The sequence below is a fragment of the Chiloscyllium punctatum genome, chromosome 5, assembly GCF_047496795.1.
Source record: "Chiloscyllium punctatum isolate Juve2018m chromosome 5, sChiPun1.3, whole genome shotgun sequence".
In the NCBI taxonomy this organism is placed as follows: Eukaryota; Metazoa; Chordata; class Chondrichthyes; order Orectolobiformes; family Hemiscylliidae; genus Chiloscyllium; species Chiloscyllium punctatum.
In genome coordinates, this window is record NC_092743.1 from 29,468,022 (window position 1) to 29,494,540 (window position 26,519).

Genomic DNA, 26,519 nt, shown 5'->3' on the forward strand with positions numbered 1-26,519 from the left:
ACCCATCAATGTGGAAACTTGTCCAGGTATGCCCTGCACACAAAAAAGCAGGACGAGCCTGGGTAGCTCAGTCGGTAGACCATCAGACCCTTAATCTGAGGGTCCAGGTTCGAGTCCCTGCTCGGGCGTCAGCTTTTAAGTTGCACTGACCTTGAAGAGAGAACACGCAGTGCTCGCAAATCAAACTCAACGCCCCTCACGTTCTGGTGGTGGGAAGTAAGCACAGGCCAGTTTTTCCTGGATTTCTGAACTATCACAGTTGCTGCCATACTCGCTGTGTTTCTGCGGCCAGTCCTTGGTAGTATACTGGTTAGTATCCCTGCCTGTCATGTGGCAGACCAGGCTTCAATTCCCCACTGGGGAGGCTGCAGTAACTTGAGGGTCAAATTCCATACCTTGACCCAGGAGTGCTGGATTCAAATCCCGTTTGCTCCAGAGGTGTGTATTAATATCTCCAAGCAGTTTACTCTTGAAAACAATCTCGACCTACAATAGTCTCCATGGCAGGCTTGTACCCTAATCTATCAAGCACCCAGTTGGGGCTTCCTGCTTTTAAGGGATGGCACAGTGGTTAGCACTGTTGCCTCACAGCACCAGGGTCCCAGGTTCGATTCCGGCCTCGGGTGACTGTCTGTGTGGAGTTTGCACGTTCTCTCTGTGTCTGTGTGGGTTTCCTCTGGGTGCCCCGGTTTCCTCCCACAGTCCAAAGATGTGCAGGTTTAGGTGAATTGGCCATGCTAAATTGCCCATAGTGTTAGGTGCTTTAGTTAGAGGGAAATGAGTCTGGGTGGGCTACTCTTTGGAGGGTTGGTGTGGACTTATTGGGCTGAAGGTTCTGTTTCAACACTGTACAGAATCTAAATCTAAATCTAATCTAATCTAAAAATTCAACCCAGCCAACTATCACCCCATCAGTCTACTCCTGATCATCAGTAAAGTGATGGAAGGTGTCATCAATAGTTCTATCAAACAGCAGCTGCTCAGAAATGACCTGCTCACTGATGCCCAGGTTGGGTTCTGCCAGGGCCACTCAGCTCTTTTCCCTATTGCAACGTTGAGTGAAACAGGGACAAAGGAGATGAATTCCAGAGGTGAGTTGGGAGTGACTGTGCTTGACAACAAGGCTTCATTTGGCTAAGTCAACAAGCCACAAGTAGCATCAAATAGTCCTCACAAAACTGAGATCAATGGGAATAAGAGGGAAAACTCTCCACTGATTTGGATAACACCTAGAGAAAAGGAAGACTGATGTGGTTCTCAGAGATTAATCATCTCAGCTCCATGACATCTCTGCAGGAGCTCCTCAGATGAGTATCGAAGACCCAAATATCTTCAGTTGCTTCTTCAATGACATTTTCTCCATCGTAAGGTGACCTACATGTGACTCCAGACACATAGCAATGTGTCACCAGTAAGAATGATCAGTTGGAATGATGTTGGTGATTGCACCATGTTCAGCACCACTGGTGACTCTGCTGATACTGATTCAATCCATGTCCAAATGCATTAAGACCTAGAAAATATCCAAGTTTAGGCTGAAAAGTGTTAAGTCAGATTCACAGGACACAAATGCCAGACAATGGCTATCTGTAAAAAGAGGTATTACTATTTCTGTTTCTCTCATTGTCAACGTCAGATGGGTAAAAACTAATTTTAAGAAAAAGATGTACTAGCCATACAAGTACTGTGGATAAAAAGTCAGTCAGAGACAGAGAATCCTGCAGTAAGTAACTCTGTTCCTGAATCTCCAAAGCCTGCCACCCCATCTGCAAGGCACAAGTCAGGAGTGTGATGAGTACAGCTCAACAATACTCATGGCATTTGACATCCCACAGGACAAAGTACCCTACTTGATCAGTAGCAAATCCACTAACATTCACTCCCTTCAACACAAGTGCTCAGTAGGAGTAGTGTGCATTATCCACAAGATGTACTGTAGATATTCACTAAAGCTCCTTAGATAGCACCTTCCAAATTCATGGCCACTAGTATTCAGAAGGCCTAGTTCAACAGACACATGTAACCTCCACCAACAGCAAGTTCCCCTCCATGCCACTCACCATCCTGACTTGGAAGTGTATCACCAATCCTTAAAAATCCTGCAACTTTCTCCCAAATGGCATTGTGGGTCTACACACAAGGAATGCAATAGTTCAAGATGGCAGCTCACCACCACCTTCTCATGGGCAACTCGAGACAGGCAACAAATGGTGGTCTTGCCAGCATCTAAAGAATGAATTTTCAAAAAACAAAAGAAATTGAAAATTAAAATCCACATAACTCATCCCTGGAATGAGCTGGTTGTCCTATCAGTAGCAGCTGAGAAAATTAGGTCAATACTCTCTTGAATGGTGACCTTACTGATGTATGCATGAATCTGAAGGGACTTGACAGACAAGACACTGATAATTTGTTTCTCTGGCTGAGGAATCAAGATCATGGGGGCACAAGCCTTAGGCTAAAAGATTGATCATTTCCAGTTGAGTTGATGAAAAATGTCTTCACTCGGAAGCTTATGAACTACTGGAATTTTCTACCCCAGTGGCTTTAGGATTCCACATTGATGAGCATGTACAAGGTTGATTTTGTCAAATTTCTAGTCTGCCTGGTAATCAAGGGATGTGGGGAGCAGGGAAGTAAAGCTGAATCAAGGGATTCACCATTTAAGCACTGAAGTAAAATATAGCTTTTTGTGGAAGGGGAGATCACATAATCTCCTCGTGCTCCTATTTATTATCTCCAACGGTGTATCAGCCTTAATTAATATCTAGAATTGGAATAATGAAAAGGAGTGGGTGAAAAGTACTTTGAAAAGCACCCACGCACTCAATGAAAGTATCGTCTGAAAGATTACGTTCTGTTAATTCCAATGAACTAACAAATTGGGTAATTCTTTGTAGTGTTTCTCAACTGTAAAAAATAGAACAGTAGCTTGATTTGTCTTGACAAGCTGTGGGTTTGAATCTAGGTTTACACATTCGGGAAAGGCACAGCAGAGAAACCTAGTGAGAAAGTGGCCAATTTGCTTTAAACACAGAATTGTCTTCTGAAAATAATGTACTGGTGTAAAACTTTAAAAAAAACTCAAACAATAGCTAAAACATGATTTGTTCTCTCACCTTACACTTCATTGCAGTTTGTATACTGAATAATAAAACTGGGCCATCTCCAACAGAGTAATATAACACAATCGGCAAAGGCAAATCCAGCATGGGCGAAGAACAAGGGTCTTTCCTTGGCATCACAGAACTGATCAGATTGGACCCAGGTCACATGGCAGATGTTACCAAATGATACTGCAACTTCTAATGATTATTCTTTGCAAAATTGCGAATGTTAATTAAAATTTATTTTTTAAAGTTGTAATGGAGTCGCTTTTTTTCATTTTCAAGCTTCTTCTAATTGAAGACATGCATAATAAAATGTTTCTTCCTTAGGCATAGTTTAATAGACATTTCTCTCTTTAATTAATTTGGTAAGTATGTTCAAGGAATGGGTACAGTTAATTTTAATCTTGTTAGTAACGTGACATGCATACATAAATGAGACAGCAGCCCATCTATTGTAGTTGTTGGTGTATTAAACAATTAGTTGATGATTGTGATCAGGATAATTTTATATACTGCAGTATCTGGACTGAAGGCATTTGAGGCAGGGGATCTGGATGAGTGGTGAAGTTAAGCGAAATCATGGAGGCTACATGTACATCCCAAGAGAAATGAAAGATGTCATCTGTTGTGTAGTTTAGAACAGAAGTTATCATGGCACCAGCCCTTTCTAATAACAGCGAAGTAAATAAGAGCTGCCTAACTGTTTTACTTCAAGGACAAGGTCGAAGGACAATGTTCAAGTGGGAAGCATAAATCTGAAAAATGTGCCAGGGGATTTTAACTTATGCCAAAGTGAGCACATGGAACATTGGTTTACCACCTATCCTGAAGGATTATCCTGTTCCAGCAATATAACACAACCTCTGTAATACACTGAAATATAAATATACCGAAAGAAGGGGCAAATCAGGGGAATCAAAATATGTTGGATTTCTTTCTGGCTCCTGACGAGATTGAAACCAGTCCACGAAATCAGACTGACCATGTAAACACAAACCATTACTTTACTGATGTTGCATCTGAAATATTATCCCACCTGCTCAGATTCTGTGCATAGGTTTGCAACCACAGCATCAGATTCAATTGTAAAATTGGCACAATGATTTCACCTAGAGTAAAAATACTCTCTCAATTTTTAAAAATTTAATTCTGAAATTGATTTGATTTCAATTGTAGTAACTACCTCTAAAATATATTTCTTGAAGGAACACAAAAGGAATGAGGCCTAAGAATTTTAGGGCAAGACCATTAACAACTTATTTTTTTCTCTCAGAATGCATGTCTTTCAAATTCTTAATCCCTGAAAATAGTGCTCGATGGGTTTGTTAACTAATGAAGCATTTTAGGATGAGCTATAGCATGGAGCAGATGGAGCGACAAGTTCCCACTATCTTGCACAATCATTTCTTAACCCCATGGGGAGGAAAGCACTCAATGTCCCAGCACGGCATCCTCGATTTGCATAGCAACCATCTATGTGATCTGTCTTGTTACAAAATAGCAATTTGGGAATTGTTTGCTTTAAAATTGGGTATCATGTGGTGGGCAATTTGATCATAATGCCAACATGATTTCCTTGGTGAGAAGCCCATTTCAAAGGCGAGACTTTATTTTCGTAATATCAGCCAGCTGTCAGCACTGAGTCAATACTTTGGAGCAGTATACCAATTGGGGTTGATTGGCTATAAAGTGACCTTACCGTGAATAAAATGTAAATTTGGAAAGGGTAGAATGAGATTGAGCAATTAGCTGTGGACTGAAATTTTTTTTGCGGAGGCAGGGGTGAATGCTCATGAATTTCTACTGCTGCAGAAATCACAAGTTCACAATTTATAGTTCTTCTTCAATTTGTAGCCCTTTTAAGGATCGTCAAACAGGCCAACCAACATCTCACACGTAGGGATGACACAGTGGCTCAGTGGTTAGCACCGATCCGGGTTTGCGTCTATTCTCAGGTAACTGTCTGTGTGGAGTTTGCACATTCTTCCAATGTCTGTGTGGCTCCAGTTTCCTCCAACCAAGATGTGCAGGTTATGTGGATTGTCCATTCTAAATTGTTCATCGTGTTCAGTGAATTAGCATTGGAAATGCACGGTTACAGGAATAGGATAAGGTGGTAGATTTGGGTGGAATGTTTTTCAAAGGGTTGATGTGGACATTATAGTCTGACCTTGTTGGTAATGTTTTATTATTAAACAGGAGATTGTGGAGTACTTGGAAGCACGAAGTAAAATAGGTCTGAATCAGCATGACTTTGTCAAAGGGAGTTCACGCCTGGCAAATCTGTTCAAATTATTTGAGGAGGTAATGAGCAACTTAGACAAAGGAGAGTCAGTGGGCATGATGTGTTTGGATTTCCAGAACACTTTTGACAAGGTGCCACGTGGGTGGATGCAAAATAAGGGAAGAACCCACAGTTAAGGACAATGTACTGGCATGGATAGAGGATTGATTGACTGGCAGAAGGCGGAGGGTGAGGTTAAAGGGGTCATTTTCAGGATGGCAGCCAGGTGAAGTTCCACAGCGTTCAATGTTGGAACAACAACTATTCACATTATGTGTTAATGATCTGTATGAGGGCATTCATGCTTAGTTTGCAACTGACACAAAGGAAGGAGGTGTTTAAGAACAGGTAGTGCTGAGAAGGCTGCAGCAGGTCGTGGATGGGCTTGGATTGTGAGCAAAGAAATGTCAGATGGAACACAATGTAGGAAAATCTGAAGTTATGCACTTTGGTAGGATACAACAGAGGCATAGACTATTTTCTATATGGGTAAGGTTTCAAAAATCTGAAGCGCAAATAGACTTGGGAATCCTAGTTCATGATTCTCTTAAGGTTATCATGTTGGTTTAGTTGTCAGTCTGGGTCTGTATTTGATGGAGTTGAGAAGTATGAGGTAGAATGCAATTGAAGCTTACAGAATACAGAGAGGCTTGGATAGAGTATATATGGAGAAGTTGTTTCTATTAGGAGGAGAGACTAAGGCACCTGAGGGCGCAGCATCAGAGTGAAGGGATGACCCTTTCGAACTGAGATGAGGAGAATTTCTTCAGCCAGAAAGCAGTTAACTCACTGACTCAGAAGATTGTGGAGGCCATATCATTGAGTGTATTTAAGTCAAAGTTAGATAAATGTTGATTCAAGAGCATCAAAGGGATTCTCCTTGATAAGAGAATCAAGGGTATGGTGAGAAGGCTGGAGAATGGGATTGAGACACATATCAGCCATTGATCGAATCGGCAGTGGTTGACTACCATTCCAGTGACATTATCATTGCACCACCATCTCCCATAAGAGCCTTTTGACTATTGGCCTCAAACGCACATTAAGCTGCCAGTGCTGACCTTCACTTAGCGATGTTTCTGTAATGGCTGTTATACCGAGGCTATAATATTTTGATTGGTTTTATTTATTGTCACATGTACAAAAGTACAGTGAAAAGCTTTCTTTCTGAGCAGTACAGGCAGATCATAGTTAGCAAGGATGTAACATCTTAAAGCTTGCAGATGATTCCAAGTTGGTTGGGAGGGTGAACTACGATGAGCATGCAGAGATCCTTCAGCATGATCTGGTCAGGTTGGGTGAGTGGGCAAACCAGTAGCGGGTGCAGTATAATTTGGATAAATGTGATGCTATTTGCTCTGGAAACAAAAACAAGAAGACCAATTATTACTACATTAATGTTGAATTTATTACTACAGGAAGTAGTTGCTGCCAATACATTGAATGTATTCAACAGGCAGCTAGATATAGCATTTGGGATGGGATCAAAGGTTATGGGGAGAAAGTAGATTAATCCATTATTTGGATAACCAACCATGATTGTGATGAACAGCAGAATAGGCTCAAAGTGCTGAATGGTCTCCTTCTGCTCCTATCTTTTATGATTCTATGTTTCAATGATGTATAGATCAAAAAGACCTAATCAGAAGCATACAGGTCACAGTGCACAGCGTGTGTGCTAGGCAAGAGCGACATTAGCAAGATCAGTATTATTTGAGGGTAGAGACTAATAGCAGCTAGGAAGAAATTGTCCTGAACCTGCTGGTGCAAGTGTTCAGGCATCTGTATCTTCTGCCTGACAGAAAAAGGTTGTATGACATCATTACTGGGGTACAATGTGTCTTTGATGATTTTGGCAGCCTTTCCGTGGCAGCACGTGGTGTAAATGGAGTCCATGGATGGAAGATTGGCTTCCATGATGGTCTGGGCAATGCACACCACCTTCTGTAGTTTCTCACAGCCCTGGGCAGAGCCGTTGCTATATCAGGCCATTATTCACCCAGACAGTATGCTTTCAATGTTGCATCTGTAGAAGTTGGTGAGAGATTTTATGGACATGCCAAATTTCCTGAGTCACCTGAGGAAGCAGAAGTGTTGTTCTGCCTTCTTGATGTCAGATCTACATGGGAAGTCTAGGACAGGTTGTCGGGTATCTTCACTTTGAGGAACTTGATGCTCTCTGTGCTCTCAACCTCAGTTCCATTGATGTAGATGGGAATGTGTTCTCCACCTTTGAACTGATAGCCTTCTGACTCTGAATGCCTTTGAATCATGTCTTCCACCACCATTACCTTGAGCCTTTGTCTCAAGCTGAACTAGTCTGTTTGCATTCTTGGCATTCTCATTGAGCCTGATGTAAACACATGACCTGGTCCTTTCTCTATCATAATAGCTATCATTATTGGACTTTGGACGATGATTTGCCTACACTTCTGGCTCAATTCAACTACTGTTACTTATCTCATCTATGGCTTTTATATCTTCAAATGACTCAATATGGTTATCTGTCTGCTTCCAGCTGAATTGAAATACATTTCAGAAAATGTTTTTGAAAGAATTTTGAGCTTTAATGAATGTATGTAGATTTTATGGGTAGGGCAGAATCTGGCTGAGCTTTATTATAAATGAATACCAGCGGCCCAGCAGAACCACTTGGAAATGAAATTATTTGACCAATGTCCATCAAACCATGGCAATGCATGCAATAGCATTTTCAACGAAAGTGGAGAGGAAGTTGGAAGGAAGGGAAAGAAATTTACAGGCAAAAACAAATATTCATGCAATTCTGGATTCCAGATTTTGGGAACATTAAATTAATATATAATTTTGTCATACATTTTCTATGATGTAAAAAATAAGCTAACTGTTCCTTTCTATACATGAGAATTAATTCAGACTTTGGTTGAGGTATTTTGAGTTGCTGTGGAAGAAATGCCATTATTTTGATAATGAACTGCTGGGATAAATGTTTTTTTCTGGTCTTCGAGGTACTTCAATATATGTCCTTTAACTGACACACTGATTACAAAGAGCTGATTAACAAGTGTGAAACAATATTAACTTACCAGGATGAAATTCAGTTTTGGAGGCCACAGAAAATGTGTATTAGCTGATTAATGTCAATGACTAATACTGAGTGAAGTGTGCAAATGAGTATGGGTGGGCAATTAATTATGCTCTTTATTCTATCTGAGCAGGCTTCAACTGAGAAAAAAAGTACCATTTCCAATTAATCCAGATACAGAAAAAGACGAGGACCGTAGTGATTGTTACCAGATCAGCCAGATGGACCTTATAGAATATGAGTTCCCTGATTGGAGTTGTTGATCTGGTCCAATCAGGGAGCCCTGGCTGATAGTTATAAATGGGAGTGTTCGCAGTTAGACGGTAGTGTGGGGCTAATAAAAAAGAGAGAAAAAAGACAAAAAAAAGGGAGTGTCAGAGGTTCTGTTCACCCTGAGAGCTGGTTCTGAGGAAACTACATCAATGTCAAGAACTCTCAATAAAACAAATGACGAGATGATGGGATACCAGCCTTTGTGGAGTTATTTCAGAAATCATAAATGACCGCAGACTTGGATAATTGCAATTTTCAAAATATAAAAAAAAGACATAAGTAAAGTTTGAAAATTATTCATCCAAACTATCTGATGAATGTTTAATATATATTGTTAACTATTAGAGTCATAGAGTCATAGAGATGTACAGCATGGAAACAGACCCTTTGGTCCAACCTGTCCACGCCGACCAGATATTCCGACCCAATCTAGTCCCACCTGCCAGCACCCAGACCATATCCCTCCAAACAATTCCTATTCATATACCCATCGAAATGCTTCTTAAATGTTGCAATTGTATAAGCCTCCACCACTTCCTCTGGCAGCTCATTCCATACATGTACCACCCGCTGCGGGAAAAAGTTGCCCCTTAAGTCTCTTTGATATCTTTCCCCTCTCACCCTAAACCTATGCCCACCAGTTCTGGACTCCCTGATCCAAGAGAAAAGACTTTGTTTATTTATCCTATCCATGCCCCTCATAATTTTGTAAACCTCTATAAGGTCGCCCCTCAGCCTCCGACGCTCCAGGGAAAACAGCCCCAGCCTGTTCAGCTTCTACCTATAGTTCAAATCCTCCAAACCTGGCAAGATCCTTGTAAATCTTTTCTGAACCTTTTCAAGTTTCACAACATCTTTCCAATAGGAAGGGGACGAGAATTGCATGCAATATTCCAACAGTGGCCTAACCAATATCCTGTACAGCTGCAACATGACCTCCCAACTCCTGTACTCAATACTCTGAACAATAAAGGAAAGCATACTAAACGTCTTCTTCACTATCCTATCGACCTGTGACTCCACTTTCAAGGAGCTATGAACTGCATTCCAAGGTCTCTTTGTGCAGCAACATTCCCTAGAACCTTACCATTTAGTGTATAAGTCCTGCTAAGATTTGCTTTCCCAAAATGCGGCACCTCACATTTATCTGAATTAAACTCCATCTGCCACTTCTCAGCCCATTGGCCCATCTGATCAAGATCCTGTTGTAATCTGAGGTAACCCTCTTCGCTGTCCACTACACCTCCAATTTTTGTTTCATCTGCAAACTTACTAACTGTACCTCTTATGCTCGCATCCAAATCATTTATGTAAATGACAAAATTAGAGAACCCAGCACTGATCCTTGTGGCACTCCACTGGTCACAGGCCTCCAGTCTGAAAAACAACCCTCCACCACCACTCTCTGTCTTCTACCTTTGAGCCAGTTCTGTATCCAAATGGCTAGTTCTCCCTTTATTCCATGAGATCTAACCTTGCTAATCAGTGTCCCATGGGGAACCTTGTCGAACGCCTTACTGAAGTCCACATAGATCACATCTACTGCTCCGCCCTCATCAATCTTCTTTGTTATTTCTTCAAAATACTCAATCAAGTTTGTGAGACATGATTTCCCACGCACAAAGCCATGTTGACTGTCCCGAATCAGTCCTTGCCTTTCCAAATACATGTACATCCTGTCCCTCAGGATTCCCTCCAACAACGTGCACACCACTGAGGTCAGGCTCACCGGTCTATAGTTCCCTGGCTTGTCTTTACCGCCCTTCTTAAACAGTGGGATCATGTTTGCCAATCTCCAGTCTTCCGGCACCTCACCTGTGACTATCGATGATACAAATGTCTCAGTAAAAAGCCCAGTAATCACTTCTCTAGCTTCCCACAGAGTTCTCGGGTACACCTGATCAAGTCCTGGGGATTTGTCTACCTTTAACCATTCAAAACTTCTCTCCTCTGTAATCTGGACGTTTTGCAAGATGTCACCATTTATTTCCCTACAGTCTATATCTTCCATATCCTTTTCCACAGTAAATACTGATGCAAAATATTCATTTAGTATCTCCCCTATTTTCTGTGGCTCCACACAAAGGCTGCCTTGCTGATCTTTGAGGGGCCCTATTCTCTCCCTAGTTACCCTTTTGTCCTTAATATATTTGTGAAAACCCTTTGGATTCTCCTTAATTCTATTTGCCAACTCTACCTCATGTCCCCTTTTTGCCCTCCTGATTTCCCTCTTAAGTATACTCCTACTTCCTTTATACTCTTCTAAGGATTCACTCGATCTATCCTTTCTATACCTGACATATGCTTCCTTCTTTTTCTTAACCAAACCCTCAATTTCTTTAGTCATCCAGCATTCCCTATACCTGCCAGCCTTCCCTTTCACCCTGACAGGAATATACTTTCTCTGGATTCAAGCGGAATGAATGGGGAGGGTGAGGGAGCAGAAGACAAAGGCAGCACTAATGATAGTTTTACAAAATAGATGCTAATGATCAGTGTGAGTAGTTGAAAATAAGTTGCTTTTGCTGAGAGTAAAATAATGTCAGCAAGACCAAGACATGGGAGAGGGGGTGAAAAGGAGTGTAATGAAAATAGAGGCAGTGCTCAGGTTCTGAAGGTGTTGAACTCATTGTTGAATCCTGAAGTCTGTAAAGTACCAAAGAGGAAATGACTTGCCAATCCTTGAGCTCACATTGAGCTTTGCTGGATCTCTAGAGCAGGCCTAGGACAGAAATATTGGCTTGACAGCAGGATGGTAAGTTTAAATGACCGTTGTTAGCAATTTCAACAAACACCATCTTGTTGTCATGCAAAATCTCTGTCTTAGGCCACCTGCAGGGGAACATCCAGCAGAATATACAGTAGAATTTTCTACCAGCTTACACTTATGGAGAATAGAAAGTGTGACCCCAACAGAGGTTCATTGGAACCAATAGACCATTCAGATCCTCAAACCTGCTCTGATATTCAATAAGATCATCACTGATCTGTTTGTTTGGAATTTCACACTTCATCCATCCCTGATAACCTTTGAATTTCTTGTCAAACAAGAATCTCCCTACCTCTGCAATCAAAATATTCAAGAGTCTCTCTTTACCATCTTCTGAGGCAAAGAATTCCAAAGTCACCCAACCATCTGAAAGAAAAAAAAACCCTTATATTTGTTTGAAAAGGCCAATCCCTAATAGACATGACTGCTATTTCTGGATGATCGCAGAAGGGAAAATATCCTTTCCACATCCACCTTGTTAAGACTTGTCAGAATCTTATAGACCCCACACTCCAGTGGAACCAGGTCCAGTCTATCAACCTTTCTTCATAAGGCAAACCACTCATTGCTAGTATCAATCTAATAAACATCCTCTGAGCCATCTCTTACACACATTTATTCCTCCATAAATAAAAAAAACTGCGCACAATTTTCAAGACGTGACTTACCAGTGCCCTGTATAATGGAAACATAGAACCTTAACATTTATGTTCAATTCCTCTTGTAATAAAATATAGTATTTCATTATTCTTTTTAATTACATTCCATGCCTGCACACTGGCTTTTTTGACTAATGCACAAGAACATTTAGATCTCTGCTCATTGAAATGCAGCAGTTCTTTTCTGTTTAAATAATGCTTTGAGCAATATTCTGTTCTTCCTCCCAAAGTGCGCAGTCTCACATTATAGTCAAGAATGTGATGCTCGAAAAGCACAGAAGGTCAGCTGACATCTAAGGAGTGGGGTTATCGACATTTTAGGCAAAAGCTCTTCATCAGGAATGCAACCCTGCTCTCGGATGCTGCCGGACCTGTTGTGGTTTTCCAGCACCACACTCTCAACTCTAACCTCCAGCATCTGCAGTCCTCACTTTTGCCTATTCTCAAATTATACTCCATCTGCCAGATAGTCAAAAGTGAGGATTGCAGATGCTGAAGATCAGAGTCTAAATTAGATTGGTGCTGGAAAAGCACAGCACGTCAGGCAGCATCGGAGGAACAAGAAAATAGACGTAGGCCTCATTTCTGATGAAGTGCTTTTGCCTGAAACTTCGATTTTCCTGCTCCTCGGATGCTGCCTGACTTGCTGTGCTTTTCCAGCACCACTCTAATTTCCATCTGCCAGATGTCTGCCTAATGACTTGACCGATCTATATTGATCTGCATCAATGTTATATTATCTTCACAATAGTTTGTGCTATCTGCATATTTAGCTATATACTTTTGCTCTCTTCATCTATTTTTAATTTAACCTATTTTTCTAATCAACCTGTTCAGAGATGTTATTACACACTGCTGGAGCAGGTGGGACTTGAACCCCAATCTCTTGGTCCTGGGATAGTGACACTACCACTGTGCAACAAGAGGGACCCTCGCTCTCCTCTTCAAAGTCATTGTTATAAATTGAAAAAAGCTGATGCTCCAGCTCAGACTTCAATGGGGCTTACTAACCATACTTTGCCACTCAAAAAAAGACTAATTTATGCATGATCTCTGCCAGCTAGCCAATTTTATATCTTTGCTAATAAATCAACTCCTACACCATAAACTTCTATTTGTGCAGCTCCCATCAGTTTGCTTAAGACCACTTTCACAGTGATTGCAATTTCACCAAATTCCTCTGTTCCTTTCTTGCATTATAGCATAGATTTCAGATCAGCTGGGTTCTTACCATAAAGACAAGACATCACAACATGTTATGATCTGCCCCAATGGTACCTGCCTCACCTTCAATCACCTTCTCTGTTCATGGACTAAGTGTAGGTGTCCTCAGACAGTCAGCATTTGCATGTATGGAACAGTAAAATTAGAAAAAGCACAGAACCCAGATTATATGCGGAATTGCATGATATTGCAGCTGTGTAAGTAGTGTTGTTAATAAACCTCAACATACCTGATTTAATTAGAACCTGATTAGATTACTTACAGTGTGGAAACAGGCCCTTCGGCCCAACAAGTCCACACCGCCCCGCCGAAGCATACCCACCCATACCCCTACATCGACCCCTTACCTAACACTAGGGGCAATTTAGCATGGCCAATTCACCTGACCTGCACATCTTTGGACTGTGGGAGGAAACCAGAGGACCCGGAGGAAACCCACGCAGACGCGGGGAGAACGTGCAAACTCCACACAGTCAGTCGCCTGAGGCGGGAATTGAACCCGGGTCTCCGGCGCTGTGAGGTAGCAGTGCTAACCACTGTGCCACCGTGCCGCCCACTCTCTGAGCTATATGTTATGTTAACACATAGAAATACACAAACTATCATTTTCCATCTCACTGATCTACAGTTTTTTGCTGGAACATTTCTTGTATCCTGTATAGAAAAAAACATAACATGAGTTCATTCCATTTGCCATTTCCTTACTATTTAACATTAACTCCCCATTCTCACTCTCTCAAGGATCTACAGTTGTGTACGCTCTTTCCGTTTTAAATATTTACAGAAATATTTGCTGTACACTTTTACATTTCTAGCTAGTTTCCTTTCATATGATAATTACTTTGTCCCGATTAATCTTTTAGTCATTCACTGTCCTTATTTATATGACATCAAATTACCTGACTTATCTTTGTGCAATTATATGGTCTTTCCTAAAGTTTGATATTTTCCTTAACTTCTTTAGTTTATCATGAATGATATGTTCTCCCTTAGAATTGCTCTTTATACAATTGTTGCAATATACTGTACTTATTCAGAATATATCCCCTTGGATGTCTGCCACTGTTTGTACATTATATTTTCTCTATGTCTGGTGTGACAACTCACTTCAGATAGCTTAACTTTCATGCTCACATAATTATCTTTATTTAGTTTTAAAATTCTGAGTCTTAAATTAACTCCTCTCTCTTTCAAGTTGAATTTAAATTTCACTCATATTACAGTCACTGCTATCTTTATTCAGTGACCATTAATTAATCCTGTTGATTTACACAATGATTAGTATAAACTGTACTCTGGTTTATCTCAGAATGTGCTGCTCTGGGAAATTATCTTGAATACATTCCATGAACGCGTCATCTATACTGCTATTGTCAATCAGATGTTTTCAGTTTATATGTAGATTAATACAATGAATGATTTTTATTGTCCCTTTATTACAAGTGTCCAATAACCAGCGCATGAATACATTGCTTAAAAAGGGCTAAAATGTAACTTTTTTAACAGAATGTACTTATACAATACTTGAATAATTCGAAGAGCAATGGATTAGGTCAGTGAAGTGGGAGAAATAGAATAGCTCCTCGAACAGCTATGGCAAAAATGATATGTTAAATGTTCTCTTTCCATGCCATATGATTCAAATACAGTACTAGTGTTCCACACAGTACTATGATTTTGCCTTTTGACTTGAATATATGATTGGCTTGCCCTTAATTGAAATCCATGTTACTCACCTGAAATCCACGAGCAGCTATTTGATTCACCAGTACTGCCTCACACCATTATTGGGAATCATTGATGAGTTATTAAGCAAGCAATGACTCCAGGTACAATCTTTAACTTCTGGTTTAAAAAAAGCAATTTTATTAATTCTGAGATATCAGTCTGGTAAGTCAAATAAGCCTGGTGTGGGTGGTGCAAACCCAAAAAGTAACTGTTTATTACCCAAGATTTTAAAAAGACAATTGCTACATTGAGCGATGATCAAAAACCAATTGCAGACTGCTCAAACAGGAAAGTCACAGCTGTGGTGGTTGTGCAGACATTGGTAGCATCATGCAGAATACCGATTTTTGCTTAATAATTCATAAACAAGTTTTGTTTTGAAGGAAACAGCATTGTCATAAAGCCAGAAAAATAATAAATAAAAACTCAATTTGTACGACAGGAAATTCATAGCTTCAGTTAATATGGACGTCAAACATCAGTGGCTGACAGTATTATCACAGTCATATCAGGGGATAGCTTCATAACCTGTAGTAACATGCCATCTTCCTGATAATATTGGTGACAATGATTTGAAACTATATATAAGCAAGCCTTGGGCTGAATGAATTGCTCTCTCTGAGATCCAGCATAGGCACAAGTTGAATGGCCTCCTGTTGGGCTGTAAAATTCTGGTTCTATGGCTGGCGTGTCCAATACCAATCAAAGAACTATGACTAAACCATCACATTTTGTCACATTGCAAAGTATGCATTACACTTGTGCCTACATTTCTCATCTACTGTAAAACAACAGCAACTCACAATCAAACATGAAAAATGTTGAAAAGAAGCCAGTCATTTCCTTCAGGCTTTGACTGAACACATCTATCTTGAATCCCAATGTGGTTAAAAAGCAGAAGGTACACATTGATGGATTCTTCTCAGTGTAGAAGCTGTAAGAGAAAGGCTGTGAAAAAAGAGATCACTATATATTGTCGGCATTGATCTCACTCATTGCCTGAGCAGTGATGGTTCATTTAAGGTACTGGAAACTACTGACCGACCAAACAGTGTGATCCCTTCTTTCAGGGTAACGTGATGGATAAGGGTATCACTGGAACTTATGAGATCCACTACACTAGCATTCCAGACCAAGGAACACTTCAGGGATAAATGAACATTTTTGAGAAGGTTTGTAGCTCAGGTAGATGATAAATATATAAGTTAGCTCTTTGAGCTGGAAGGTTTGCTTTTAGACATTTTGTCACCAGCACTTCACTGTAGATTCTCACTGATGTTGTTACCTAATCATAGCGACGAAACATCTGAAAACAAACCTTCCAGCTCAGCAAGCTAACTTACATATTTATAAGTGGACATCTAAGTCTGTAAAGATTTTGCTTGACAATCTTTATTGAGACGACAAATGTCATGACACAGGATGTTTCCGCACAGCCATTGATGATGTAAAGCTGGCGATTTTTGATAGCTTCGTGAACTTAAGCCCCACAATCACCAGCAATCGTTCACTTGGTGCAGCAATCCACAAATACATTGCAAACACTGTGGTTGTTCTGTCCAAGATAAGTAACAAAGTGTTGAACCTGGCAAATCTACAAAGCCTATGTCCTCAGTGCACGCCTCTACCTTTCTAGGTCTGGGCAAAACAGAAAAAAAGGGCTAAACAGTTTCCATCTTCACTCAATCAGATGTATCAAAAGGATCTCTCAACAGCTCTCTTAATAAGTCAGAAGTCCTGGAGCATGCTAGTTTCTGCAGTACACACTCATTGCTAAATGAATGATGTCTGCAATGGCTCTACCATGTTCATAGGGTGAATGATCTTTGTATTCTAAGACTTTCTGAATGGTGTACTAGGCATTAGGCCATGTCTTGCTGGAGAATGATACATGACTGCTACAAATGCACTTGCAAGGCAAATTTGAAAATAGCAGACATTGATCCTTCCAAGATGGTGCTGGACTGCAGTGACATTTTGTGAGCTGTCTACTGAAAATCTTATTCTTACATATCTTATAATTGTTCTGCTCTTTTCAACCTCAATTGTAGTTTAACAGAATGACAAACAATGTCCTCTCAAATCCACTTTTAGCTTTAAAGATTCTACGACTCCCAAGTCTTAGCTACTAAGGCTGGAACAACAAGCCCAGGGAGAGTAAGGGCCTACTGGCTTCCTGCAAGGCTGACCTCCTCTTGGAATCCCAGAACTAAGGCCTGACCAGCGCAGGAACAAGGCCTGACCAGCACAGGAAGTGAGGCCTGACCAGCACAGGAAGTGAGGCCTGACCAGCACAGGAAGCGAGACCTGACCAGCATGGGAACAAGTCCTGATCAGCAGGAGAACAAGGTCTGACCAGCACAGGTGCTGAGAGCTGACCAGCACAAGAACAAGGTCTGACCAGCACAAGAGCTGAGACCTGACCAGCACGAGAAAAAGGCTTGACCAGCACAGGAACAAGGCCTGACCAGCACAGGAGCTGAGACCTGACCAGCACAAGAGCTGAGACCTGACCAGCACGAGAAAAAGGCTTGACCAGCACAGGAACAAGGCCTGACCAGCATGGGAACAAAGCCTGACCAGCACAGGAGCTGAGACCTGACCAGCACGAGAACAAGACTTGACCAGCAGAGGAACAAGGCTTACCAGCATAGGAATTGAGGGCTGACCAATACTGGAACAAAGCCTGACCAACCCACAAGAACTGAGGCCTGACCAGCACAAGAACAAAGCCTGACCAGCATGGGAACAAGGCCTGACCAGCACAGCAACTGCGGCCTGACCAGCATGGGAACAAGGCCTAGGCGAAAGTGAGGACTGCAGATGCTAGTGATCAGAGTTTAGATTAGAGTGGTGCTGGAAAAGCACAGCAGGTCAGGCAGCATCTGAGGAACAGGAAAATTACGTTTTGGGCAAAAGCCCTTCATCAGGAATGTTTGGTTATGGGGGAGGGTGGCATCATGGTCGAGGGGGCGATAGGAGGAGGTGTCTTCAAGATGGCGCCTGGCTTCAGTGGTGTAGAGGTCAGTGCGCCAAACTACCACTGCACCTCCTTTATCTGCTGGTTTGATGGTGAGGTTTGAATTGGAGCAGAGGTAGTGGAGGGCTGTGCGTTGTGAGGGTGAGAGGTTGGAGTGGGGGAGGGGGTAAACAGGTTGAGGCGGTTAATGTCTCAACGACAGTTGGAAATGAAGAGATCGAGGGCGGGTACTAGGTCAGCACAGGGTGCACAGGTCGATGGAGTGTGTTGGAGTTGGGTGAAGGGGTCCTCGGAAGGAGGGCGGGAATCCTGATTGAAAAAGTAAGCTCGGACGTGGAGGCGGCAGAAGTGTTCAACGTCATGACGCATATTGAATTCATTGATGCGTGGATGTAGGGGGATAAAGGTAAGGGCCTTTGCTGAGGACTGATCAAATGTCCTCAGTGAGGGGAAAATCTGGATGAATGGTGAAAACTTGGCAGGACTGGGAGCTAGGACCTGGTGTAGATGTGGAGCTGGGACTGGAGGCGGAGCCTGTAACTGGAGTGGGCGTGGTGTTAGGGGGAATGGTGGTGGAGTCATGAGTAGGGGTGATGTTCCCCTCAAAGTTCTGGGGGGCAGGGATGGTGACAGTGGGATATGTGGGGGGGTGCGTATCAGCAGTATGCAGGTGAGTGGCATTTGTGGGGGCGGAAGTGGTGGCAAACACGGCAGTGGGGGAGTGGGGGATGGAAGTTGCTGAACGTGTGATGTCAGCGATAACGTGAGGGGCAGAAGTGACATCACACGTGGTGCATGTGAAATCGTGAGGGGCAGAAGTGGCTGCCGAAGTGGCCATAATGGGGGCGGAAGTGACATCATATATCGTCGTGGGGAGGGTAGCTGTACCAGCCTCGTGGCTAAGGGTGGCCGAGCTGTTCTGGAGGCCAGGGGAAACTTTTGCAATGTTTGAGTAGTGCTGATTATGGAGGTGGGTATATAAAAGTTTGTTGTACTTACAGTTTTTGATGTTTGAGATGGTGTAGAAATACTGTTTGTTGAGAAGATGAATTCTTCTAAGGATATAGTACAGAAGGGGTCCTTTGCTGTTCTGAGGGAGTGTGGCCCTCAGTTGAGGAATAGCTGACTCTAGAGAGGTTAGGTGCCGGCACATGGCTGCGAGGATCCTGAAGGAGAACCGTTGCTTGCGGTTTTGAATTTGTAGTCTGTAATGGTTGTCTTGTTTGAATCCAAACTGTGCTGGGTTGAATGTAGTCCGGAGTCCATGTGGGATCAGTTGGTTGCGGAGGCAGGCACTGAGACAGCAGATGTGGCTGTGGTAGTGAGTCTGTTTCAGTACATGGTTGAAGAGCTTCAGGGCAGAGGAGATGACCTGGGAGTTGCAGTGACAGAGAGATTCACTGAAATCCTTGCAGAGAGAGGAGGAGAACTTCATCAAGGTAGGCATCCTTGCAGGAGGATTCGCAGTAAGGTTAAAATCGACTGGGCAAAAGTGAGGACTGCAGATGCTGGAGATCAGAGTCTAGGTTAGAGTGGTGCTGGAAAAGCACAATAGGTCAGGCAGCATCTGAGGAGAAGGAAACTCGATGTTTTGGGCAAAAGCCCTTCATCAGAAAGGCCTGACCAGCATGGGAACAAGGCCTGACTAACATGAGAACTGAGGCCTGACCATCATGAGAACTGAGGCCTGACCATCATGGGAACTGAGGCCTGACCATCATGGGAACTGAGACCTGACCAGCATGGGAACTGAGACCTGACCATCATGGGAACTGAGGCCTGACCATCATGGGAACTGAGACCTGACCATCATGGGAACTGAGGCCTGACCATCATGGGAACTGAGGCCTGACCATCATGGGAACTGAGGCCTGACCAGCATGGGAACTGAGGCCTGACCATCATGGGAACTGAGACCTGACCATCATGGGAACTGAGGCCTGACCAGCATGGGAACTGAGACCTGACCATCATGGGAACTGAGACCTGACCAGCACAGTAACAAGACCTGACCAGCATGGGAACTGAGACCTGACCATCATGGGAACTGAGACCTGACCATCATGGGAACTGAGGCCTGACCATCATGGGAACTGAGACCTGACCATCATGGGAACTGAGGCCTGACCATCATGGGAACTGAGACCTAACCATCATGGGAACTGAGACCTGACCATCATGGGAACTGAGGCCTGACCATCATGGGAACTGAGGCCTGACCATCATGGGAACTGAGGCCTGACCATCATGGGAACTGAGACCTGACCATCATGGGAACTGAGACCTAACCATCATGGGAACTGAGACCTGACCATCATGGGAACTGAGACCTGACCATCATGGGAACTGAGACCTGACCAGCATGGGAACTGAGGCCTGACCATCATGGGAACTGAGGCCTGACCATCATGGGAACTGAGGCCTGACCATCATGGGAACTGAGGCCTGACCATCATGGGAACTGAGGCCTGACCAGCATGGGAACTGAGGCCTGACCAGCATGGGAACTGAGGCCTGACCATCATGGGAACTGAGGCCTGACCATCATGGGAACTGAGGCCTGACCATCATGGGAACTGAGGCCTGACCAGCATGGGAACTGAGGCCTGACCATCATGGGAACTGAGACCTGACCATCATGGGAACTGAGGCCTGACCAGCATGGGAACTGAGACCTGACCATCATGGGAACTGAGACCTGACCAGCACAGTAACAAGACCTGACCAGCATGGGAACTGAGACCTGACCATCATGGGAACTGAGACCTGACCATCATGGGAACTGAGGCCTGACCATCATGGGAACTGAGACCTGACCATCATGGGAACTGAGGCCTGACCATCATGGGAACTGAGACCTAACCATCATGGGAACTGAGACCTGACCATCATGGGAACTGAGGCCTGACCATCATGGGAACTGAGGCCTGACCATCATGGGAACTGAGGCCTGACCATCATGGGAACTGAGACCTGACCATCATGGGAACTGAGACCTAACCATCATGGGAACTGAGACCTGACCATCATGGGAACTGAGACCTGACCATCATGGGAACTGAGACCTGACCAGCATGGGAACTGAGACCTGACCAGCACAGTAACAAGACCTGACCATCATGGGAACTGAGACCTGACCATCATGGGAACTGAGACCTGACCATCATGGGAACTGAGGCCTGACCATCATGGGAACTGAGGCCTGACCATCATGGGAACTGAGACCTGACCATCATGGGAACTGAGGCCTGACCATCATGGGAACTGAGGCCTGACCAGCATGGGAACTGAGGCCTGACCAGCATGGGAACTGAGACCTGACCATCATGGGAACTGAGGCCTGACCATCATGGGAACTGAGGCCTGACCATCATGGGAACTGAGGCCTGACCAGCATGGGAACTGAGGCCTGACCAGCATGGGAACTGAGGCCTGACCAGCATGGGAACTGAGGCCTGACCAGCATGGGAACTAAGACCTGACCATCATGGGAACTGAGGCCTGACCAGCATGGGAACTGAGGCCTGACCAGCATGGGAACTGAGGCCTGACCAGCACAGTAACAAGACCTGACCAGCATGAGAAATGAGACCTGATCAGCACAGAAACTGAGACCGACAAGCACGGCAACAAGACCTGACCAGCATGGGAACTGAGACTGCCCAGCATGGAAATAAGGCCTGACCCCATGGTGACCCAATAACAAAGAGACCTGACCAGATTGACTGCAAGAGCCCTGAAACATTCAAGGCTGTAACTGGTGCCTTAGACCCCATCGAGCGCATTTAGTTACCTCTTGGAACAGCAGACCTCTCTCATTGATGCCGGGATTGACTACAAGCAGCTTCGTACCCAGGAAATGTGGGAGGTGCACTGGACTTCAGGTGTGACTGAAACTTCAGGATTTACAGTACCTCCACACCACCATACTCCTGGCAAACATTCAAGTTATTGAAAACAAGATGGATGACGTTAAAGCTAGACTCAACTTTGAAAGTGAATTGATGGTCTGCTTTGTGCACTGTTTAGCAGAGGCATTACTTACTCCTGCTATACCTGACTGCCTTACTCCTGAGGGTTTCTCAGATCATCAACTGGACCATTGGGTATCCTCAGGTAAGGCAAGGGGCACTGGGGTCTGCCTCCGAATCAACACCTGCTGGTGGTCAGACGTGGTGACCCCTGGTGGGTTAGTGCTCCCTACACCCTACAGTAAAGTACTGCCTTTATTTCCTGCTGCGTAGGTTCACCACCTTTATCCTGACAGAAGTCTACATCCTACCTCATGTGGAAGTTAAGAGTGCATTTGATGAAGTATACAATGCTACGATATTTTTTAGAAGAGAATAATCTTGAGACAGAATACCCTGATGCCTTGTTCATTGTAAGATAGTGACTTCAACCAGACCAACCTCAAGAGTGTGCTACCAAAATAACATCAACATGTGTCCTGCTCCACCAGAGGTCTGAACATCCTTGACCATTGCTTTACAACCATCAAAGATGCTCACTGCTCCATCCCCCAGCCGCATTTTGGAAAGTCACATCACAACATTGTGCTCCTCTTCCCGGATTACAAATCGGAATAGAAGTGGAATGACCCAATACTCATGTAGTAGTGCAGTGTCAGTCTGAGGCAATAAAAGAGCTTCTACGGGACTGCTTAGAGTCAAGGGCCAAACTAAACAAGTTTGCCAATACCGTCACAAACTCAATTAGTAAGTGTGTAGAGGATTGCATGCTGAAGTCAATCTGAATGTACCCCAACCGGAAACCACAGATGAACCATCAAATCCATTTCCAACTGAAGTTCAGGTCTGAGGTGTACACATCAGGAACCCTGATCTCTACAGGAATTCCAGGTACAAGCTTTGCAAGGTCACCAGAGATGCCAAGAGGCAATACCAAACTAAGCTTGTGACCCATACCAACCACACGGACACTTTTGGCACAATGGGCTACCAAATGAAATTGTACAGAATTATGGGCAAAAGTACATCCTAGCTGCTAACCTCAATGCATTCTGCACTCACTCTGAATTGTAGTTTAGTAAAATCGTGTCATCTGTCCCAACGTCCTTGCTCCCATGGTCACCACCCCAGATGTTAGAACAGCCTTCTTGAGAGTGGACACACAGAAAGCAAAGGCCCAGATGCAGTCCCCATGTCAGATCCTATATGAACCAGTTGGTGGGACTACTTGCATTCATCTGTAACCTCTCCTCACGAGGAGCTGAAGTCCTCACCTGCTTCACAAATACCACCATCATTCCAGTGTCAAAGATAAGTCATGCAGAATGCCTCAATGACTACCGCCTGATGGCTCTGACCTCCATAATTATGAAGTGCTTCGAGAGGTTAGTCATGGGTCACGTTAACTCCAGCCTACCAGATTTGTTTGATCCTTGACAATTCACCTACCGGCTCAACAGGTTCACAGCGGATGCCATCTCCCTGGCCCTGCACTGAAACTTGGAATATCTGGATAATAAGAACACCTATGTCAGGCTCCTACTTATTGACTACTGTTCTGCCTTCAACACCATAATTCTAAACAAACTCATCTCTAAACTCTGAGGCCCAGGTCTCGGCTCCCTCCTCTGTAACTAGATCTTCAACTTCCTGACCCATGAACTGCAATCAGTAAGGATAGGCACCAACTCCTCTTCCACCATAATTCTCAACACCAGTGCCTTGCAAGACTGCATATTCAGTCTCCTACTGTACTCCTTATATACTCATGACAGTGTGGCCAACTTCTGCCCCAACTCCATTTACAAGTTTGCTGATAACACCACCGTGCTAGGTCGATCTCAAACCATGACAAGCCAGAATACAGGAAAGAGATTCAGTGCTTAGTTGACAAGGCTATACACAACAGATTAGTGAAAATTAAAGCTCATGTTATCGAAAGTAATGTATTGACGTAGATAGAGAACTGGTTGGCAGACAGCAAGCAGAGAGTTGGAATAAATGAGTCCTTTTCAGAATGGCAGGCAGTGATGAGTGGGGTGCCACAGGGTTCAGTGCTGTTCACAATCTACATAATGATTTGGCTGAAGGAATTGAATGCCATATCTCCAAATTTGCAGACGACACTAAGCTGGGTGCCAGCGTGTGCTGTGAGGAGGATGCAAAGAGGTTGCAGGGTGACTTGGACAGGCTGGCTGAGTGGGCAAATACTTGGCAAATACAATATAATGTGGCTAAATGTGAGGTTATCCACTTTGCTCAAAAAATCAGGAAGTCAGATTATTATCTGAATGGTGGCAGTTCAGGAATAGGTGAGGTACAACAAGACCTGGCTGTCATGGTGGAACAGTCACTGAGGGTTGGCATACAGGTACAGCAGGCGGTGAGGAAAGTTTATGGCATGCAAGCCTTCATAGTGAAAGGATTTGAGTATCCGAATAGGGATGTCTCGCTGCAGTTATACAGGGTGAAGCCACACCTTGAGTATCGGGTGCAGTTTTGGCCTCCTAGTCTGAAGAAGGACATTCTTGCTTTTGAGGGAATCCTGTAAAAGTTCACCAGACTGATTCCAGAGATGGCCGGACTAACATATGAGAAAAGATTTGATCGACTGTGCTTGTATTTGTTGGAATTTAGAAGAATGAGGGGGTATTCCATAGAAACATATAAAATCTTGATGGAATTGGACAGGCTAGATGCGGGAAGAATGGTCCTGATGTTGGGGAAGTCTAGAACTCGAGGTCATTGGCTTAGGATAAGGGGTAAGCCATTCAGAACTGAAATGAGGAAGAATTATTTCACACAGAGAGTTGTGAACCTGTGGAATTCTCTCCCACAGAAAGCTATTGGGACCAAATCATTAGATATATTCCAGGGGGAACTGGGCATGACCTTTACAGCTAAAGGATTCAAAGGGGGATAGGATTGGAATGAGATAATGAGATTGAATGATCAGCTATGATCATATTGAATGGTGATACAGCCTGCTCCTGTGCCTGTTTTCTATGTTTTTATGTTTCTTAGTTGTAATCTGTAGAAGCAGGTCATTGACTTCAAGAAGTGGAGTGGAGGGCCTGCCCCGTGTGCATCAATTGTGCTGAGGTGGAGATGGTCGAGAACGTCACATTCCTGGGAGTGATGATCATCAACAATCTGTCCTGGTCCACCCACATCGACATGACGGTCAAGAAAGCACAACAGTGTCTCTATTTCCTCAGGAGGCTAAGAAAATTCAGCACATCTGCTATGACTCTGACCAACATAATCAATGACCCCTCCTGACTCAGTTATACTCTTATGTCGAGCTGAAGACATAAAAGTTTGAATATATACATATGAACAGACTCAAGAACAGCTTCTTCCCTGCTGTTATCAGTCTTTTTAACTGACCTCTTAAATGTGAATTCTGAACTCTCTCTCTGTCTGCACCTTCTGTGCAGGATGTATTCTGCATTCTGTTCTGCTACTCTGATGCACTTTGCATGGTATGACCTGCCTGTAGAGCATGCAAAACATCACTTTGCACTGTATCTCGCTACATGTTGCAACAAAAAAAAATCAATCAGCATAAACTCAGAAAACTGTGAGACAGTCACTGACGATTATAAGCTCTGTAGGCAAACTGATTGAAGGTTTCTGGATTAGTGGTGCTGGAAGAGCACAGCAGTTCAGGCTCCATTGAAGGCTGTAGAGAGTGTGGAAAATGGAAAGCTCAGCTGGCCAAGAAGGGGACCCAGAACAAAGAAAGGTCAATGAATCCTATACCTTCTCGGCCTGTAAGTCTGGTTGTGAATCCATACTCAAGCAGATCTTCTGAGTCATTTGATGTTGTGTTTAACATGAAGAACTGAATCTTAACATGTTGGGAAAGTGTCATTTTTGTCAAGCGCCCATTCAGACAGTAACAGTGTGGAGCTGCCCTTCACCATCACTATAGTGGCACAATATTCCTGCACCTCTGGCTGAACAGGCTCCATGCCACAAAAGTCACCTAACCTTAACCACATCCCATTTTACAAGTCTTTCTAAGTCACTGTTAGACTTTCTGAAATTGTCTATAGTCCAGTAGCTGTGGAGTACTTCAGCTGTGACCTCTTCATGTGAAGTCTGCTTGAGTTGCGCTGGAGGTTGCTGCTGGTCTCGGGCTTACTGTTGCATCTATTCCCCTTCGATTTCTCTGTGCCATCGTTGCACAGCAACAACAATGTCAATAACTTGTGCTGTGGCTCGTTCATCAATCATAGTTTTCAACCCTGTGTGTGGAGCAGAAGAAGCAGAACAGATTGCTAGCAATGAGGGCTGCCAGCATTCATATCCTTCACAGCTGAAGATTTAACATTCTTCTCTGTACATTGGGACATGAAGCACTTCCACAAGAAGGCTTACATATTGACCCATCATTGTACTATGACCTTATTCCGATGAGTGCATCACTTGGCATGTAGTAACTTGCTAG

The 26,519-nt window shown here is 43.5% G+C and overlaps 1 long non-coding RNA gene and 1 other non-coding gene across 2 annotated transcripts in view; one reads left to right on the forward strand and one right to left on the reverse strand.

The window, feature by feature from the left end:
* The window catches only part of LOC140476734 (uncharacterized), a 377,420-nt gene that overhangs the window by 41,084 nt on the left and 309,817 nt on the right, over positions 1 to 26,519 (reverse strand). The window lies entirely within an intron of this gene.
* trnak-cuu (transfer RNA lysine (anticodon CUU)) lies at positions 57 to 128 on the forward strand. The gene has a single exon. It is a non-coding gene; the product is annotated as a tRNA-Lys (tRNA).